This window comes from Ranitomeya variabilis, chromosome 1 (genome assembly GCF_051348905.1).
Source record: "Ranitomeya variabilis isolate aRanVar5 chromosome 1, aRanVar5.hap1, whole genome shotgun sequence".
Classification (NCBI taxonomy): Eukaryota; Metazoa; Chordata; class Amphibia; order Anura; family Dendrobatidae; genus Ranitomeya; species Ranitomeya variabilis.
In genome coordinates this window covers 135,498,743-135,507,373 of record NC_135232.1, presented here as the reverse complement: position 1 = coordinate 135,507,373, position 8,631 = coordinate 135,498,743, and positions in this window count along the sequence as shown.

The window sequence follows — 8,631 nt, the reverse complement described above, 5'->3', positions numbered from 1 at the left end:
TTTGGGTACATTCATCGAACCATTCGTCGAGCATTGGAATTTTAGGCAAAATGAAGAGAACCTTAAAAGTTTAGCTCATCTCTACTGACATATGCCCGAAAGCTATTGGATTGACCAAAAATACTCTATACACTCAATGGAAAGGCACATTTCCATGGTTTGGTTACATCCAATGTTGCAAAGTTATGAAAGGAGATTCCTTTGCTCAGGTAAATGTTTGCATCCTAGACATTGGAACCTCTAGGTTCTTGTAGGTACTTGTATTAGGGTTGTGTTTGTTATTTATTTATATATAATTTTGATGTCATAGGTCGCACATACGAATATCATCTTCTTTTCCTCATTTCCAGATATCATAATGACCACCAGGTAGCAGCCATCATATTCCCCATTGTCTCTCTTTGTTCTGCTCCTTGATTTTCTTCTAATCCCTCTTTTTACTGTATTTTTACGTTCTATTAATTTTGACCCAATTTTTTTCTGATATTATTCGTTATTTTAATTTTATTTTTTTTAGCCTTTTTTTGCAGTCGCATTTTCTATCAATTTTACATTTTCCCATATTTTGTACATTTTGTAGGTTTATTTTTTCCCTGTATTTCTTCTTCACTTATGATTTTCTTTATTAGGCTTTTTGTCTGCATTTTTTCATTTAATTTAGTTCTTCATTTGCTAATTTTTCCTTATTTCTCTTATTCATCTCTATTATTATTTATTTTTTATTATTTCTATTATTTTCTACTATTCTTATCTACTGTATGTGGTCCTTTATACCAATCACTTAATTATGAAGATGTCTGTTTATCTCCACATTCGGTGTCCCTATTTTGTCCTACAGTGTCACTAATTTTGCAAGCGCTGCTCGACTTTCATTTATCAAGCTACATTGCTCACTCACTTCAGCTTTTTCCACCCACCTCCAAAATTCCACTTAAGAGGTGTAAGAAGCTTGCTGATGGTTATAGGAAGTGATTAATTGCAGTTATTATTTCAAAGGGTGTCCAACCAAATATTAAGATGAGGTTGTCTACAATTTTGTCCTGATGATTTTGGGGAGTTTGTGTGAAATGATTTACAATTTCCCTTCTTTCTCTGTTTTTTTTTTGTGTTGTTCCAATACACACAAAGGAAATTAACGTGCATAACACAACATGTGTAGTTGCAATAATTTTCTGGGAAAAATAATTTGTATTATGGAAGAATTTGAAGGGTGCCAACACTTTCAGCCATGACTGTAGCCCTACAATTGTTTTTGAAAAAAATAAGTTAGGCACCAGTTGCTGAAATCGGGCAATGTTCTCTGGTTCACACCTCAATATGCCTCCTTAGGATTTCTGTAGGGTGGTACACTTACATATTTATTATCAAGTGGTCCGTCAGGCTCTCTTATTTGCATAGCTCCCCTGCTACCTGCACTCTGCACTTTCATATTATTTGATGTCACGTTTCACCATGGATAAAATTGCACATCAAGGAGGATCTGGGTGAGTGCTCCAACTCTTTCAATTTCTTATGTTTTACCTCTATACTTTTTGATACCTGACGTTAGTACACAAATATTACAAACTGTACTACAAATTACCGTATATACTTGTGTATAAGCCGAGATTTTCAGCACATTTGTCATTGTCCAGAAAGCCAGAAGGGGAGGGGGAGCGGCTGTGACATCATACTCACCCTCCTCACGTGGTCGCTGCATGTCCCTGCATCTCTGTTGTCCCAGTGCAGTAGCTCTTCCTCTGTTCAGTGGTCACATGGTACCACTCATTAAGGTAATGAATATGCATGCGTCTCCACTCCCATAGGTGTAGAGCGCATATTCGTTACCTTGATGAGCGGTACCACGTGACTGCTGAGCACAGGAAGAGCTACTGCACCAGGACAATGGAGAAGCAGGGACGTGCAGCGACCATGCGAGGAGGGTGTGGATGACAGGGGAAGATGGGAAAGGAGACCAAGCCATGCATGCAAGGAGGAGGATGGGGGGAGAACACCGAGCCATGCACACAAGGGGGAGGATGGGGGAATACGCCGAGCCATGCATACAACTAGGAAAGCGGGGAGCCATGCATACAACAGGGGGAGCCACACATAGCAGGACAGGGCGGGGAGAGTTACGCATAGCAGGACAGAGTTGAGGGGTCAATGCATACCCGGCTTATACTCAAGTCAATAAGCTTACCCAGTTTTCCGTGGGAAAATTAGGTGCCTCGGCTTATACTCGGGTCGGCTTATACTCCAGTATGTACTGTATGTAACAGTTTAATAATGTAATATGCCACCTAATTTAAAACTAGTGTCTTCAACCTATCAGAACCAAGAAACATTTCAACTAATAAAACTTTTATATATATCAAAAGTCCAACAATGGAACTACCACCTCCAAATGATTACTATTTCTCATATCCACCATGCATGATGCAGCGTCTCACGCTTGCCTTCCAAGCGTGGAGAATAGGAAGTCACTATTTACACTAAGGGAAGTCTAAAGTTCAGCGCATGCACAGTAATAGGTCGGTAACACCGACATTGATATCACCTGTACATAGGGGGATAAATAGATGGGCACAACACAGTATACATACATGCCCCTATTTGAGGAAGCCTATATGGCGAAACGGCGCAGTCGGGGCGACCGAGCCTTATCCAGGTCGGGACTAACGCTTATGTAAGTGAAATGATTTAGGGGGTTATGGGCAGCAATGCTCATTAAGGCACCTTTTGCACTGGGTACTTTAATATTTTGTTACCAGCATTTACATGAGTTTACACCTATGATAATAATTTATTTAGCACTATGTACTTTGATTGAGTATTATTTAACCCCTTCGCGACATGCGCCGTACTAGTACTGCACTGCCGGCACTGCATTTGTGCCAGCAGCAGTACTAGTACGGCGCACCGATCACCGCGGTCTCGCGCTGAGCGCCGCGGTGATCGGGTGCGGGTGTCAGCTGTATATGACAGCTGACACCCCGCAGCAATGCCCACGATCAGCGCTAGCGCCGATCGGGGGCATTTATCCCCTCTGATGCTGCTGTCAGTAGTGACAGCGGCATAGAGGGGGAACACGCAGGGACGGGGGCTCCCTGCGCTCTCCCACTGGAGCAACGCGATGAGATCGCGTTGCTCCGGTGATCCGGAAGGAGTCCCCAGATCCAAGATGGCCGCGGGACTCCTACCGGGTAATGAAATGACCTGGCTAGCCGGCACCTGCTGAGTGCTGCTGAGAGCAGGCGCCGGAAAGCCACCTAAACGTCTCTGTCAGATTGTTGATCTGACAGAGTGCTATGCACACTGTCAGATCAACGATCTGATCTAACACAGTGATGTCCCACCCTGGGACAATAGTAAAAAGTAAAAAAAACATATAGAATGTATAAAAAAAAAAAATCCCCAAATAAAGGAAAAAAAAAACAATTCCCAGTAAATCCATTTATTTATGTAAATTAAAAAAATAAATAAAAGTACACATATTTGGTATCGCCGCGTCTGTAACGACCCGCTCTATAAAACTATCCTGCTAGTTAACCCCTTCAGTGAACACCGCAGAAAAAAAAAAACAAGGCAAAAAACAACGCTTTATTATCATAAAGGTGAACAAAAAGTGGAATAACACGCGATCAAAAAGACGGATATAATTAACCATGGTACTGCTGAAAACGTCATCTTGTCCCACAAAAAAAAAGGCTGCCATACAGCATCATCAGCAGAAAAATAAAAAAGTTATAGCTCTCAGAATAAAGCGATGCAAAAACAATTATTTTTTTATATAAAATAGTTTTTATTGTGTAAATGCGCCAAAACATAAAAAAATTATATAAATGAGGTATCACTGTAATCGTACTGACCTGAAGAATAAAGCTGCTTTATCAATTTTACCACACGTGGAACACTATAAACGCCCCCCCTAAAAGAATTTCAGGAATTGCTGGTTTTTGTTCATTCCGCCTCCCAAAAATCGGAATAAAAAGCGATCAAAAAATGTCATGTGCCCGAAAATGGAACCAATAAAAACGTTAACTCGTCCCTCAAAAAACAAGATCTCACATGACTCTGTGGGCAAAAATATGGATAAAATATAGCTCTCAAAATGTGGTGATGCAAAAACTATTTTTTCCAATATAAAGCATCTTTTAGGCTACGTTCACATTTGCGTTATGCACCGCAGTGTCGGCGCCGCAACGCACAACGCAAACAAAAACGCAGCAAAACGCATGCACAACGCTGCGTTTTGCGCCGCATGCGTCCTTTTTTTGATTGATTTTGGACGCAGCAAAAATGCAACTTGCTGCGTCCTCTGCGCCCAGACGCGGGCGCCGCAGGGACGCATGCGGCACAAAACGCAAGTGCGACGCATGTCCATGCGCCCCCATGTTAAATATAGGGGCGCATGACGCATGTGGCGACGCTGTGGTGCCCGACGCTGCGGCGCAGACCGCAAATGTGAACGTAGCCTTAGTGTGTGACGGCTGCCAATCATAAAAATCCGCCAAAAAAACGCTATAAATGTAAATCAAACCCCCCTTCATTACCCCCTTAGTTAGGGAAAAATAATACAATTTAAAAAAATGTATTTATTTCCATTTTCCCATTAGGGTTAGGGCTAGGGTTAGGGTTAGGGTTAGGGCTAGGGTTAGGGCTAGGGTTAGGGCTAGGGTTAGGGCTAGGGTTAGGGTTGGGGTTAGGGCTAGGGTTAGGGTTGGCGTTAGGGCTATGGTTAGGGCTGGGGTTAGGGCTTCAGTTAGAATTGGGGGGTTTCCACTGTTTAGGCACATCAGGGGCTCTCCAAACGCGACATGGCATCCGATCTCAATTCCAGCCAATTCTGCTTTGAACAAGTAAAACAGTGCTCCTTCCCTTCCGAGCTCTGCCGTGCGCCCAAACAGTGGTTCCCCCCATATACGGGGTATCAGCGTACTCAGCACAAATTGGACAACAACTTTTGTGGTCCAATTTCTCATGTTAGCCTTGGGAAAATAAAACTGTGGGGGATAAAATATCATTTTCGTGGAAAAAAAAAATATTTTTTATTTTCACGGCTCTGCGTTATAAACTGTAGTGAAACACTTGTTGGTTCAAAGTTCTCACAACACATCTAGATAAGTTCCTTGGGGGGTCTAGTTTCCAATATGGGGTCACTTGTGGGGGGTTTCTACTGTTTAGGTACATCAGGGACTCTGCAAATGCAACATGACGCCTGCAGACCAATCCATCTAAGTCTGCATTTCAAACGGCGCTCCTTCCCTTCCGAGCTCTGCCGTGCGCCCAAGCAGTGGTTTCCCCCCATGTATGGGGTATTAGCATACTCAGGACAAATTGGACAATAACTTTTGTGGTCCAATTTCTCCTGTTACCCTTGGGAAAAAAATTGCGGGCTAAAACATCATTTTGTGGAAAGAAAAAATTATTTTTTAATTTTCACGGTGCTACATTCTAAACTTTAGTGAAACAATTGGGGTTAAAAGTGCTCACCACACATCTAGATAAGTTCCTTAGGGGGTCTTCTTTCCAAAATGGGGTCACTTGTGGGGGGTTTCTACTGTTTAGGCATGTCAGGGGCTCTCCAAACGCGACATGGGTTCCGATCTCAATTCCAGCCAATTTTGCATTGAAAAGTCAAACGGCGCTCCTTCCCTTCCGAGCTCTGCCATGCACTCAAACAGTGGTTTATCCCCATATATGAAGTATCAGCGTACTCAGGACAAATTGCACAACAACTTTTGTGGTCCAATTTCTCCTGTTACCCTTGGGAAAATAAAAAATTTGGGGCGAAAAGATCATTTTTTGTGAAAATTAATATGACATTTTTTTACGGCTCTACATTATAAACTTCTGTGAAGCACTTGGAGGTTCAAAGTGCTCACCACACATCTAGATAAGTTCCTTAGGGGGTCTACTTTCCAAAATGGTGTCACTTGTGGGGGTTTCCACTGTTTAGGCACGTCAGGGGCTCTCCAATCGCGACATGGGTTCCGATCTCAATTCCAGCAAATCTTGCATTGAAAAGTCAAATGGCGCTCCTTCCCTTCCGAGCTCTGCCATGTGCCCAAACATTGGCTTACCCCAACATGTGGGGTATCAGCGTACTCAGTGTTAAGGGGAGAATGTATAGCATATGAAGATATACCGGAATCAAACTTATATGGACGCTTTGCTTAATATTAGATTCATGTTACTTTAAGGTTTTCTGTTTCACTGTTATATAAGACTTAATTCTGTTTATTATTCCATCCCAGGATGTGCCAAGATATGCCAATGTCTAGATGGACTTTGTAATTCACCTAGTGTTATCAAGAGTAAATACACCTGTTTGTAAGAAGATCATTCCCAAACTGAAGATCAGTAGAGTGCCTGCATAGACAGATGCCAATCTGGCCTAGAACAGGTCATTAGGGTGATAACGGTACAGAATAAGCAACAAACAATATAATCAATCAAAAGTTACTTGTGATAATTGTTATGTTAGAAAAATCCATGATGTAATGAAACTGCCCGATTCCTCTTATAAAAGGAGGCATTCTGCTGAATAAAATTAGGCGAGAAACATTTGACACATGATCTACTGTGTGTTTGTGTTCTTTCCTCCGTGCACGTATCATCTCTTTCAGAGACCCAATTTGGCAGCAGACAATTAAGACGGGTCGCACCCTAGTGTGACAGAATTAACAGTTGGCGCCCAACGTGGGGCCAACTGTGTGTTTGTGTTCTTTCCTCCGTGCACGTATCATCTCTTTCACACCGTATATGTGTTAGAAACAGAGCTCCTTTCTAACACGCATACGTATATAGGTTTTGATGTTTTTTGTCATATGGAAAATAGTACTAAATATTGTGAACACCCATTGAAATACGTTAATCTATATTGTCCTGAAGGTTTTGCCTTTGTTTTTCTGGGACTTTTTGTATTTGCATGGTGTATAGGAATTAGAATTACTTGGAATATTATAAAAGGCCGACCCCCAGCACATATTCTGTAAATGTCGTGCCCTGACTTTAAAGTGTTCCGACTTAACGTTCACGGGACCATTCTGTGGACCCCTGGAACATTGTTGAGTCAGATAGAGGACAATAATCTCTGGTATCCCAGTAACATACCTTTCAAGTGTCCCCTGAACAACCGGAAACCAGAAGATTATATCCAAATTGCAAAACATTTTGCTCTCCTCTGTGGGTTTAGAATGTAGAACTGTTTGTCTCTGTCACCCAGACAGATGAGTAGAGGGTAATGTCATGTTGATTTAGAATGTATAAAGTATGTCGATAAGTAGGAACAAATGTATGGTTGCAAAGAATGTACACTGTGAATTGGTAAAAGAAATTGTTAAAGGAAACTGAAAGTGCTATTGTTGAATTAAAAGCAAGAACTCCGAGAGTAATGAAAAAAAAAAAAAAAAAATTTGCACATAGGTTCTATGTACCAAGTACATGTTACCCTATAAAGAGAATTTTCTGTTTTTGCTTAGTTAAAAAGTTATTGAAGTTTCAAATTTTTGGCTTTGTGCCAGTAAAAAAAAAAAATATATATATATATTTTCCTTTTAACCCTCCGTCACATACAATATTCGGACTAACGAGTTCACATACAATGTGCCTGTCAGGCGCCTGCTGGAAAAATACCTATAATATCTAATGTTTGCAATTTCAGTGCTCTAAAAGTGATCAGTGACCTTCATAGGGATGTAATAAAAGAGACTACACATAATCAGTTGCAAAAAAAAACATTTACTTAACATAAAACTAATAACTATGAAATACAAACTTTTCAAAACTCCCGCCAAATAGTCCCCAGTTCGACTCTCTCAAAAAAATGTACAAAGAAAATTTTTGAACACAAACTTAATTTTAAGGTACCTTAAGTACTATTAAAAACATATTCAATCAGAAGTAGATGCTGAGGTTTCCCCAGAAAAGTCACACTTGCAGAGCAAATAGCAAGAATTACACACCATTTTTGCATGTGTCAGGCAAATTGCTTTATGACATTTGAGACATTCATAATTTGAAAGCCTTCTGCTTCCGCTTTCTTTTATAAAATCTCCCTTATTTCTATGAAATATCCTCACATTTTGTGCTATACATTCATAAAACAAGCTAAATAAACTATTGTGATGAATAAAAACATAAAATACCAACCTTACTGAATGTGACGTATTCACATACAATGAGCCTGAGAGATCTGTGCAGCTATATCCTCTCCCCTCAAGCTCTGAAATCCAACTGTGATATCAGGTTTCACAGACCTTCAAGAGACAGGAGACTACCTGGAGGGAGGGGCTTTCCTCACAATCTGGTGAGGAAGGAGAAATGAAAGTAAAAGAGAAGCGCCTGTCAGATCAGTTGTATGTGACGGAGGGTTAATCCAGCTACTCTCTGCACTGAGGTAGTGGATTAAAAAGGGGGGAGGAGTACTAGTATAGCCATTATGGCTCAAGAAACTGCAGATTTCTCACATGTCTCTCATATACCTCTCATTAATCCAGATGTTGAGCTTTTTGTAGACGGTGCAAGAAGCATCGGAAAGGATGGACGGCTCTACGCTGGGTATACAGTGGTCACACAACATGAGGTAATAAAAGCAGAACCACTCCCTCCTCACATGTCCACAAAAGAAGTGGAGTTGACGGCACT